We start from the raw sequence: 12,397 nt of genomic DNA, 5'->3' as shown, positions 1-12,397 counted from the left end.
TTGTTTATAAAATGGCTTCCATCATCTTTCTCCACAGGTAGAACATTGTATAAAGTGAAGTATTCATCCTCGGATAGCATTTTAGATCTTGGACTTGAGCTCCTTGTCTTTCTGTCTTTCTGTAACAACTGATGGGCTGAGTGGACTGATGAGCACAACTTGAGGGACGCTGACTTAAAACTGCACCGAGACATCGCTCGCTGAAGTCCTGGGGCTGGCACACATCCAGCTCACTTGAATAACAGCTCCGTGAGCATAGCCAATGACATAGCTAAAAAGAGCCAGAATGAAAATAGCAAATGTCAGACTGGATGTGGAGCAATGGCAAACCATAGACTTTAAGGTGGGAGATACAAAACTGTATGGTCCCTTACATGAGAGGATTTAGAATATGTAATAGTAATCTATAGTGAGAAAAATTACCTGGACCAAAAGAACTTGGCTGAGGGAACTTTCAGGGTAAGGAAATATTTATTAGGATTAAATAGGTGTGTGTATGTATGTAAGTATGTACACACACCCATATATACATACATATATACAAATATATCTGCACACACATATATGGATGTACACATATATGTGCACAAATACATATATGTATACACACACATATATATGTCAGAAGTCAGTCTGTGAAATTAATATTTGTGCTCTGTATAGTATATGACCACCTTTCATCTAGCATTCTTAAAGGAAACATTACCTGAATTAGCTCATATCTATTTTTAAGATAAAGTAATAATCTACAAGAGTTTTTATCTGAGGAAATGTAATACACTTGTTTTCTTCTTAATTATAATATCAATCAGATAGTTTATATGCTTTATCTCTTTTGACGTGTACAGTACCAATATGTGTTAAATATCATATTTATTTTTGTTACGAGGACAGAGGCCTTTGAGAAGCGACAGGAAGTGGGGGGAATGGTTTCAGCTCACTGTTTCTGAGGTTTCATATCACCATGAGTTACTCCATTGGTTAAGTGCATGGTGGTGGAATATCATGAGGAAATACACAACAGAGGAGAGCTGTTCATATCTTGGCTGTCAGGAAGCAAGAGAGAGTAAGTGACAGGAGCGAGGCCTGACTGGACATATTCCACAGAGATGCACTTCTAGGGACCCACTTGCCGGCTCTACTTTCCACACTCTGCCACCTGTTCCACACATCTATCATCTGCATGGAGTTTTACCCCACCAATAGACTAAGCCAGAGCTCTCAAATCTAATTGTTTCTGGAAGCCTGATAGACATAGCTGGAGTCTAGGACAGGCTTAGATACTAAGACTTTGAGTACATCCCAGATGGCACAGTTTGTCTGAAAGGAAGTTTGTCTGTGTAGTCTTTTCCACAATTAAGATTAAATGCTACTTGATGATGACAGGTGCTTCATTTACAATGATAAAATCACTAGATGCTCCTTTAGAAAGGATTTAGTCTAGATTACCTCTTCACTGTTGATTTTTTTTATCATTTTTAGATTTAAAAAGTAGTATCTAAGTCTCTGTGTCTGCTGTCTGTTTCTCTCTCTCTCTCTCTCTCTCTCTCTCTCTCTCTCTCTGTGTGTGTGTGTGTGTGTGTGTGCACATGATACAATGCACATGTGCTGGTCAAAGGGGAACGTTGTATCATCAGTACTCTCCTTTCACTACACGGGGGCCAGGGATGGCACCAAGGTCCTGAGGCTTTGCAGCAAGAGGCTTTAACCACAAGGGTGTCTTTCCAGCCCTTGTTGAAAACAAATTTCTTTCTCTTATTATAAATACTGTATTGTGCTTTGCTCATCTTAAGACAGTATAGGAGATGCGTTTAAAGCTCACAGATATTCATGTTGAAAAGTGTCTTGGAAACAATGACAGGGAGGTGAAGAACTCAGTAGAGGAAATCAGAAAATGTGTCCAGGAAAAAAAAAGGGGGGGGGAGAAGGAATATGGAAGGCTGGGACAAAAGGAACAGAGGAAGAGAGGAAGGGAAAAGGAAGAGAGGAAAGGAAAGAAACAAGGAAGGGGAGAAGGAAAGAAGCCAGGCAGAGAGGGAGGGACAGACATCCAGTGGAATGTGATGGAAAAGGGAAGCAAGTGTGATAAACGGTTCTGAGGACTAATTATGGCTTCTTTCCCAAACACAGGCATAATTTAAAATCTTTCCTTGAGGGAAATATCTTTGAGTTTGCTTTTCACAGATTACTGCAATTGGATCTACCCCATCCCCCGAAGTTCCCGGCATTAAAGGTCTAACACCCAGTTTGTGTTATTGGGAGGCAGTAGAAATATTAAGAGATCAGGTCAAGTGAGACGTCTTTAGGTCATTGCGAGCATGCCCTGAAGGTGGTAATGGGACCCTGCTTTCTTCCTCCTTTCTCTCACCTGGCTAGGAGATGAACAGGCATCTTCTGCCCCATGGTGAGGCCACGATATACTGTGCAATATCAGGCCCCAGGGAAGGGGACCAATTGGTCATGGACTGAAACCTACCATACTATGAGTCAAGTAGGCCTTTCTTCTTTTGAAGTTGCTTAATCACAGGAACTTATTACAGGAATGGAAAGCTAAGACATGTATGATAATATCAGATCAATAGTGATATTAGTGACTGCTTCTGAGTTAGTCAAAACAAAGACACTCCACTCCCAGGGCCACAGTCTCCCGCCTGCTTTCTTTCCAAGTGGGAGGAAGGGCAACAGGACAGTGAGTGGTGCCTTTGGCATTCGGTGCAGGCCGGTACTTCCGCTGTCTCCTTCCTTCATTTCATAGCCTACGTTATGTAACACTGGCAGAGAAGCCTGTACCACTCCATCTAAAGATTCTCCAGTTGCTCCCTTCGGAGCTGCTTATCCTTCGCTCTTTTGGGCTGTCTACTTATCCCCATTGGGTGCTCATTAACTTGACTTAACGCATAGCTTATTTTTGAAACTGTATCCACGTCGCCCGAGATATCAAAGATCAAAAAACATTTAAGAACCAAAGAAATGAAAGCCTGCATATTAATTACAAGCTCCAGTTCAAAAATAAACATGGCGGGAGTTATTAACTTTAAAATTAGAAGACTCAAAAACGTATAGCTAATACATGAAGGTAAATAGGAACAGAGTTATGTCCCCACTCCCAGAAGGGGAGGGTAAACTGACAGAGTCGAACATTTCCCCAGTGCTAAACTGCAAACAAACTAACGCGTGAACGCAGCAAGTTTTGTTGCTAGGCTGGTTACATCTAAACCATGCCGGAGAGAGGAAGTGCGTGCCATTTTAGTGTTTCATGGGAACAGAATATTCGATTGTTTACCCTGAAAGCTTAAAGCAAATTGTGGGCCTTATCTTTTTTTAAAATCACTTTTAAAATTTTGAGATTATACTGTAATTACGACAAATCTCCCTTCCCTTGCTCAATCTTCCTGGACACTGTTCTGGTTTATTTCACTGTTCCTCTGCCTTTAGGGTGGAGAATGGTAGGCTCTCTGTGCGCGGTATAGCCTTGCTGTCCTTGCTCGTGCAGGCTGGAAGATCTGCATGTGCTTTGTCATAAATCCTTGGCACTTCCTCCACCTCACTCCTGTCTTTTCTTTTTTCTACCTTAGCATCTGATCCCAATCTGTCATCTTTGAAAAAGCCCCAGAGGCAAAATTCTTCTTAAAGTCCACCCTAAACCCCTGTTGCTCCTAGAACTCATTCAGAGCAGCTCTCTCACCCTAGGTGTGAAATCCTTTACCTAGCAACTGGTGATCCCAGCGCATGCTCAAAAACAGGCAGATTGCTGGCACACGGGTTTGTTTTGTTTATGGTTACATAACCTTGAGGAATCAGAAATCGGGAAATCTAAAGAAATCCACAAAAGAGAGTAAAATCGGGGATCCTGAGAGTGTCTGAGAGAAGTAGAGTTTCTGAGACAAAACAGCAACCCCAAATCACTTTTGATTATCCCAACTTAATACAATCCCCTTACATAGGGGATTGTCATTACATAGGGGATTGTCATTACATAGGGGATTGTCATTTCAGGTCATTAACATAAATGTATCAATACCTTATTGTTAATAATAAAGATTTAGTTATACATAAACAGTAGAAATAAATGATTCTACAGTTTATATAAAAGTTGAATCTAATTCACGACAAGGTTCATTTCTCCTTTTATTTCTACTAAATTTCTATAGTGAATGGAGAAAGCTGCCTGGCTACTTAGATAGGAGTCATAGATACAGATTGCAAATCTATTAATTTCAATTCATCTAAAAACAAAGAACTAGTGGTTTAATTATTTATATCCTCAGAAATAAATTTATTTTTTTACTTTTAATTTGAGTGAGAGAAGGGTACATGAAAACAGAATTTAAGTAGTTACATAGTTTGATTATTGAAATGATTTTAATATATACTAAATATATAATATATAACATATAATAATTAATATATAGTATAATAATAAATAATGATACATATATTATATATGTATATATAATTGCCTTTAAAACCATTTTCTTTTAGGGGGTAATAGAATACATGTGGCATGATAATAGAAGAGGGAAGGGCTCTCTGGACAAGGAAGGGACTAGCCAGGGTACAAAGGAGGAGTATGTGGAAGAGGTATATTAAAAAACTTTGTCGGGCTGGGTATTTAGCTCAGTGGTAGAGCGCTTACCTAGGAAGCGCAAGGCCCTGGGTTCGGTCCCCAGCTCCGAAAAAAAGAACCAAAAAAAAAAAAAAAAAAAACTTTGTCACTGGTACATATGTATGAAAATACCATAATAAATGTATGAAGTTATAAGCAAACTTAAAGATTAATGAAAACTTATAGCTTAAATACACCTTCTAGTTCTACAGTGGTAAGTAACACAGAAAGACAAATAGACTAACTCTATCCAAATATGGTTATTTTGAGAGCCCCTGTACCGTTTGCCTTCCTTGCTTTTAGAGCACAGATTATCCCATAAGGCTGACGGATGTGTACAGGCTTGCCTCTGTGCCGCTTGAACGGTATCTGCAGTGTCAGATTCCCAAGCCTTGGAAACAAGACTATTTTGTAAGTCTCATTCTCTCACCTTCTTATTCTACAAATACCAGAACACAGGGATAGTTCAGAGAAGAAGAAAAAAAAAAAAAACCCTCCATAATTGGGACGTCAGCCAGTGGTGAATTCAGAGGCAGAATTACAAAGGCTGGTGAGGCTGTTTATGATTGACTAGGCTCCTTGTTCTAATGCATGTGGAGACTGCATTCAGTAATGCCTTTGGATTCAATGGGGGCACTATTCCACATCTGATTTTACTCACACCCTGGGCTTCCAAGCAGCTTGAACATTAGCACCCAATTGAACTGCTGAAAAAAATTACTGAGGTATTTCATACTTCTGTCGTTAAGTGGCGCAACCAAAGATTGAAGAAATGCACGTTGTGAGCAGTCAGTGCTTACATTTTAACAAAGGGGTTGGAAAGAGGCAAACAGTATCGACTTTCACTCTTTTCAGTGAATGTGTTAGGGACAGGCCTTTGGAAATGTAACCCGAGGCAGGCCTCTCAATGCAGGTATGAGGAAGTCCTAAAGGTAAACAGAAGTACTTATTTGTCTTGCTTTCATTCCAGTCAGGAAATAGACCACTGCCCCCACTGTCCACACCTGAGCGGATCTGGCACATTCTAAAGCTGGAGTGGAGAACACGGAAGGAAATCTCCCAGAAGAGGTGGATGGAGATAAAGCACACCTCTTTGAAATCGTTTCCTCTAGACGTGTAAAATGACAGGATATTTATAACATCGTATTTCCAGATAGATACAAACGCATATGCTCACACCACCAAGAAACCTACAATTCAAAGTATCCTTGAGGTTCGATGACTTTATTCACAGTATAGATCCCGGTGCTTGCCAACTGTGGTGATGGCTGGAGGTGCCACACTACTGAGGAAATTGTATTTGTGAAATGACCTCACAGTTTGGCTCCACAGGAGAGGGTGGAACTTCTTAATATATTCCCTGCATTGTTCTTTTTGCATACTGGTCCTTTGACGTTTGTCAGAGCAAAGAAACAAGTTCGGTTGAATTCCAATGAGCAAAGAAATTGTAAAAAAAAAGAAAGAAAGAAAGAGAGAAAAAAAGAAAAAAGAAATCATGATATAAATACAAACAGCTGTTTGGACTGATTGCTTCCTGTTTTGCACAAGTATATCTCAGTGTCTTCTATTTAAGATATGTCTCAAAACATCTCTTCTGTTTCACAACTACTGCAAAAATAGCCATGGAAAAGCCACGGTCAGTATGTCCCTATTTTTAACCATGAACTATATCCCCTAGCTATCATAACTCAATAATTGGGAAACAGTAGCATTGTGTCTCTGCAATTCTGAATTCTAGGGATTTAGTGGGGGGATAAAATTAAGATGGATTTAGCTGTTTTTTTTTTTTAACAGAAGCGCATCTGCTAATAATCCACTAACGATTTCAAGGAGCCATTAGATGTGGAAAAGGAACTTGCTAATAATTTTCATGGGTGCTTTCAAAGCATCATAGTTACTCCCTGACACTGTACAGGGATGGCAAGCCAAGGCCAGAGAAAAGTGATCTCCCTTGGGCTGTCTGCAGTCTGTACTCTGACTTCCTCCTCTTGGCCCAGTTTAGTCCAGACATTTCAACAGCTTGACTAAGCCTCATCACCATTCAGCTGCCAAGCTTAGAGGCTGCCAGTCTCACTAGTAGCTTTTTAAGTACAGCTGTTACCAGTACTATGTTTGAGTCAAGAAGACCAGACCTTTCTGGTCTACCCCACTGGCCAGGTTCTCTCTCAAAGGAGAATTATTTTTAATATTACTTCATCATTCTTCTTCGGGGAAACATTTTTTTCCCCTCATAAGTTTCTTTCCTTATGGAGAAATTACATTTATGCCAGAACTGGTATGCAACATCTGTTTCGGGTTAGTTTATGGAGAGATGGTTTTGAGAATAAATACTGCTGATAATTTTTTTCTTACATGGGGCCAGCAGATATATATGGAAAAAAAAACCCTTAAAGATTTGGTTATGAACTGAGAGGTTTTAAGTATGATATATATCCAGATACCATTTATAACTGAGTCGATCTGATATGTAATATATGTGCTGTGTGGTAATTATGTATAAATACTGAGTTATTCCTACAAAGGCATATAATTAATGCAGAGCATGAAGCTCAAGCAGCATTTGGGGAGAAAGCTCAGAGGAGAGATGAACGGAAAAGCAGTTAAAGGTGCTTGTGAGTGTCCTGAGCCAGAGGAGTCTTCTCGGGCAGGCTTCTCTGTTTTCCCATTAGCATTTGCTCCAGGCCAGAAGGCTGGCTTCTGGCACCTGGGAATAACCTTGCCTACCCACAAGGAAGGTGATATAAATTTAGAAAGAAAAAGTACAGTGTCTTCTGTTTTGACCCTCTACCCAGTCTTTGCAACACTGTATACTATTTGTCTGTAGCCATGAAGCCTTTACAAGTAAAAAAAAAAAAAAAAAAAAAAAAAAAAAAGGACACATTACATTAGTTTCATAGTTAGGGCATCATATAACACCAAAAGGATTCTTCCTAGATAAAGGCTTTGCAGCCACTAAGGATGTGGGAGTGAACTTTTGCCCAATTTGACCCTCAGTGTTCATTAGGTATAGTGTTCGCTTCTCGTTGGACTACTTTGTATGTAGATAAATTGGTAGCGTGCTTAAACTGGGCCACCTGTCAATCCACATTTTTCCAAAATGGCAGTATCAAACAGAGTAAGAACAAGCTCTGAGCCATGCATCTGGTCCTAGGTTGAACTTTACCTTGTAAATGTCTTTGAGTTTTTCTGTATGCTATGCCTATGCATGGCAACTCAAGTGACATTGTTCCTATGGCTGCTTTGGCGTGATGTGACCATACAATATAGTTCAAATGCCAACTTATTGGCTTTATCCTATCTTCATCTCATATACCACATTCAATCCTCCACAAACCCCTTTGGCTCTGTCATGGACATGTATCTGAAGTCTGTCTGGTTTTGCTACTGTCTGGTATTGCTAGCATTCTGGTCTAAGCCTGATCGGAATGTTTCACAGAGACCATGAATTGTCTCTTTTTTTTAACTTCTAGTTGTGTTATCCTACAGTTCATTCTCCACAGTTCTGTTTTTCTTTCAACTTACTCCTGTAATGAATTTCCACTTTATTCAGAATAAAATATAAGAGTTCAAATTTCTACACCTGTCCCTTTTCTGGTAGCCCATCCCCCATTTCATCATCTTCTCCCCCTTGTTCGTTGGTTTGGATTCTATCTGCATTGACCTCCTGGCTGTTTCTCCAACATGGCGAACCCACGTCCACACAGGGTACCTTTGCATTTCCCGTGTAAAACCTTCTACTTCCTGAGTCGCATGCCACCTTTTCTCACTTCTTCAGGTCTCTGCTCAAATTCCAAGTGATTTTCCCCTGATAAACATACTTAAAGGAACATTCACACCCCAGCTTTATTTCTCTATGAAATAGATATAGACCCTCTCCTCCCAATCTAAGAACTCGCCTGGCAAACCTGTACAGCTTAAGCTCTTGAACCAACGCTACCTCTTGAAATTTAATTTTCTTTCTAAAATTAAAGTTTGCGTTTTTTCCTAATTCTATTTTACATACTTGCATTCGTATGTGCGCCACGCTGCAGTATGGATGTCAGAAAACAACTCGTGGGGACTCAGTTCTCTTCTATCACGTGGGTCCTGAGAATCAAACTCCTGGCCCTAACTTTCTAAATCCTACTTTCCATTGTTTGAACACATTTGAGCTATAATACCGTTTTTTGTTTGTTTGTTTGTTTTGTTTTGTTTTGTTTTTTGGCTCTACTACTACCCTTGGCAGGAAAATGAAACCAGAGAAAGACCTAGTGATACCGAATGATTAGAATATGTGCTCAAGCGTGCCGCTGTATCTCACCGGCTGTTTCTAAGGAGGCGTTAAAGCTGTTCTTCCGAGAAAGACCATAAGTTAAACAACTGCCACTGAATGATTAGAATATAGGCATGACAGACTCTATACTGCCTCCTAGCTGGCTGCCCCAGTAGTTCAAATCTGGTTAGTGGAACAGTAGGAATCAAAGCTTTGCTTTTCAACAGCTCCATGTACTAAGGAGAGAACCATATTGCAAATATGTGACGTGTAAATTAATTTATGTAATGTAATAATTTTTGTAATGCCACTTTGTAAGTGTGCCTGTATCTCAAAGATCCTGCATACCTAGTACCACCTAGTTCAACTTTCGGAAGCGTCCTGAAAGGCATTCCTAATGCTGGGACACTAAAGTCTAGATTTGTTTAGCCAGATTCCGGGAAGACTCTCGTTTGCTTTCACTGACACAGTGTAGAGGTAGCTGAAACCACTTGGTAAAAGAGAGTGGGATCAAAATACGCCGATTTGAAGGCAGGGGCCAACCGCAGAAAGGGAGGCACACCCCAGTTCTCAGGAAAGTGGCAGCGTGGGCTCCCGAGCAGGGTGCGGGCGCGGGGAGGGGCCTGCGGCGGCCCGCCCTCTCCTCGGGGATGCCGGGATGTTTACCCTCCTGACAGCCGCGGCAGCCGGAGGAGGAGCACAGCCGGGAGGATGGGCCGCTGCTAGGCTCGCAGTGGGAAGCGCCGGCCGATCAGGGTGGGAGCCGGCGCTTGCAGTGGCGCGGGCAGAGGCGATCGGCCCGGGATCGCGCAGCCCTGCAGCCCGCGTGGATCGAGCTGCCCGGGCGCCCTGGTGAGTATGCACGGCCCGGCCGGGTGGGGCCGGTGCGGGGAGCGGGCGGGCCGCGTGGGGCCTCGGACTCGCGTGCCTCTGAGGATCCGCCAGGCCGCCTACAACTGGTGGAGCGCGGTGCAGGCCGCTGGCTGCGGGAGCTCAGACCCCGGGCGCTTCGACCCCCGGGAAGCTCCAGCTCTGCGGTAGCGGCGGCAACAGGTCTCCGGGCTCGGACAGGAGGAACTCCAGTGAAGACCCGCCTCCGGGCAGAGCTCATTGGTCACCTTGGCTATTTACCGATCGCGGATTGGCTCAACCGATTAAGCTGCCGCCCAGTTTAGAAAAGTGAAGTTCACAGACTGTGAGTGGTCGGGTAGTCAGGTCGAGGACTGATTGAGACCGATTCAGGGCTAGGATGCAGCAAAGTATGAGCTGAGCTGAGTCACAGATGGGACGAAGGTGACGTTAGAGAGGCCATGGGGGGATGCTGCTGAGCAATGTCGGCTGCCTCCGCCTGGGGCGGAGACCCTCAAGAGATGCATTTATTGACACACATACTGTACTCGAATAGCCTAAGTCTCTGCCCGGGCTAGACACTAAGAATGTATTTACTTTAGAGTAAGATGTGTTTGTGCCCTTTACGATTCTGGTGATGGAACTGAATATAGTAAAACAATCTAGAGATGAAATGACTTTCCCCCTCTTTCTTTGAGACTACTAATCTTAAAGGTTGTAATAAAAAACAACCAGATGTCCGCAGCTAACAGAGTATTATTAGGACCACTCTTTAGTTTCTCCTCCAAGAAATCTGCAGTTCCCAGTAGACACGTTGTCTACAGCCTTTCACGGCGGTGTGCTTTGGTAGGCTGCCTTTCAGGATAACGTTCCGAATATGCATATTATAAACCTGTTCTCTTCTAGATGATGGGATGTTGTGATCCAAGAAAGACTTAGTACCCACACTCAAAAATTTGTAGTTTGGGACAACCGGACAAACTCTGAAAATGATGAATAAAAAAAAAATACAGCCTGCAGTGCTGTGTGGCATTTCTTGCTTGTATTCATGGCTGCAGTATTTCGTGATGGCCAGTGCACTTGGTTGAACTGGCTTGCAACCTAAGCAGTTATTTCATTTTCACAGCACTCTGCCATCACTCCGAGAGATCCGGTCCATAATTTGCTTTACATCCCAAACCGTTGCATCCTCTGTTTTGGCTGGTGGGGGGAAAACTTTACTTCTTAGAGAGGCAGAAAAGTGGATATGAGAGGAGGGCCTTCGGAGAAGAGTTCGGGGCCGGAATGGAGGGGAATCTGGACCCAGTGACCATGCAGTCCTCAGATTCCACTGCAAGGTGGGCGTCCCCGCCTTCAGGGCACTGACAGCCACTGCAGCCAATGAACAGCGAGGACACCCGGCCCTAGCTCAGGAGGGCGGGTACTTCCTACTGCTGCCCTGGACTAGGAGAGGGAGGCCAAGTTTCTTTGAGGATGTGGGCCTATGGAAAGAAGGGTTGAGAGGCTCAGTCTTGTATAAAAAACAGAGGAGAGGGGGCCTCTGGTTTTCTTTGCGCCCCTTGTTAACTTTCAGGATTCGGGCTCAGCTTGGAGTCACAGTTTCCACTGAAACCATTGTACATAAGAAACAAACCTGGTCAGCAAATTAAATATAGTCCGTGACTGACTGGGGCTTTTGCCCGAGATCATCTGAAACTGAAAACCAAGAACTATCAGAAGAAAATTCATTAGACACTTTTATGGCAGCGTGGCAGTTTTAATACGGTTAAGGCAGTTATCAGTTTAAAGAGTCAAGACTGCATTTTTTTCAGACCTATTTTGTAATCTGAACTACTAAAGTTTATTTATCTGGTTAATACCTGTCTCCCGCCATTCCTTTCCCACAAACGCCTTCTTCGGTGGACACTTAAGTTTCTTTCCAGCCTAATAAAACCGAAGAAAATCACCCCTGTTTATGATGGCTGCACTAGCAGAGGAGGGGAGCAGAGGCCGCTGACAAGCCTTTCTTTACTAAATTAAAACCCAGCATCTCAGTTTCAAATAAACCGAAGTGTACAGCACTTACACTCTGTAAAGATAAGTATTGCCAGGACTCCCCTCTCAATTCCAGACTTCTGATGATTGCAGTTGATGCCCCTCAGCCTTGACTTACTACAAACATTAAGTATTATGCATTTACTAAAAATAGAATAAAGTAAAATCCCAGTGATTTTACTTATTCTGTGATTAACAGTGATTCTGTTATTATAAGAATTTTTAGGGTAGCTATTCTCATTTTCACCTTTTTTTTTTTTTTCAAATACTTGATTAGTGTGTGGGCAGATATTTTACTTCACAATCTAAACCGTAGTACAGTAGCAAACTTACGGGTAGTTCTGAAGGTGTGGGAAATTTATAGTTTAGAACTATATGACCTGGGTGGTTATTATTTACTCCGAATTGCTTTATATGCAATTCTACAAATATTGTAACCTTTTTCTAAGAACCATTACTTTAAACTTTTGAAGTTGTTCCATTTTAATTCTTCCTCCTACAATTTATTTATTCATGGAGAGTATAGCCGATATAACATTGGATATATGATTATACCCAAGCATATGTGTTTGTGGAATATAATTTTATAATTTACACTTAAATTTTTTTCTTGGCGTAGGGTTTTACTCTGCTGGCCCGGAACTTACTTTGTGTAT

General features: G+C 42.0%; 1 protein-coding gene across 2 annotated transcripts in view; it reads left to right on the top strand.

Annotated features, from left to right (window-relative positions):
• Positions 1-9,511: 9,511 nt before the first annotated feature.
• The window catches only part of Nek7 (NIMA-related kinase 7), a 127,140-nt gene continuing 124,254 nt past the window's right edge, over positions 9,512-12,397 (top strand). Inside the window, exon 1 of one of the 2 annotated variants that reach the window (XM_063272470.1) lies at positions 9,512-9,710. The gene's annotated coding sequence lies outside the window, so the exon portion shown is untranslated. The remainder of the gene's footprint in view (positions 9,711-12,397) is intronic. The other variant, NM_001108346.3, reaches the window with a different exon arrangement.

This window comes from Rattus norvegicus, chromosome 13, assembly GCF_036323735.1.
Source record: "Rattus norvegicus strain BN/NHsdMcwi chromosome 13, GRCr8, whole genome shotgun sequence".
NCBI lineage: Eukaryota > Metazoa > Chordata > Mammalia > Rodentia > Muridae > Rattus > Rattus norvegicus.
This window is presented reverse-complemented; position numbering and strand designations above follow the sequence as displayed.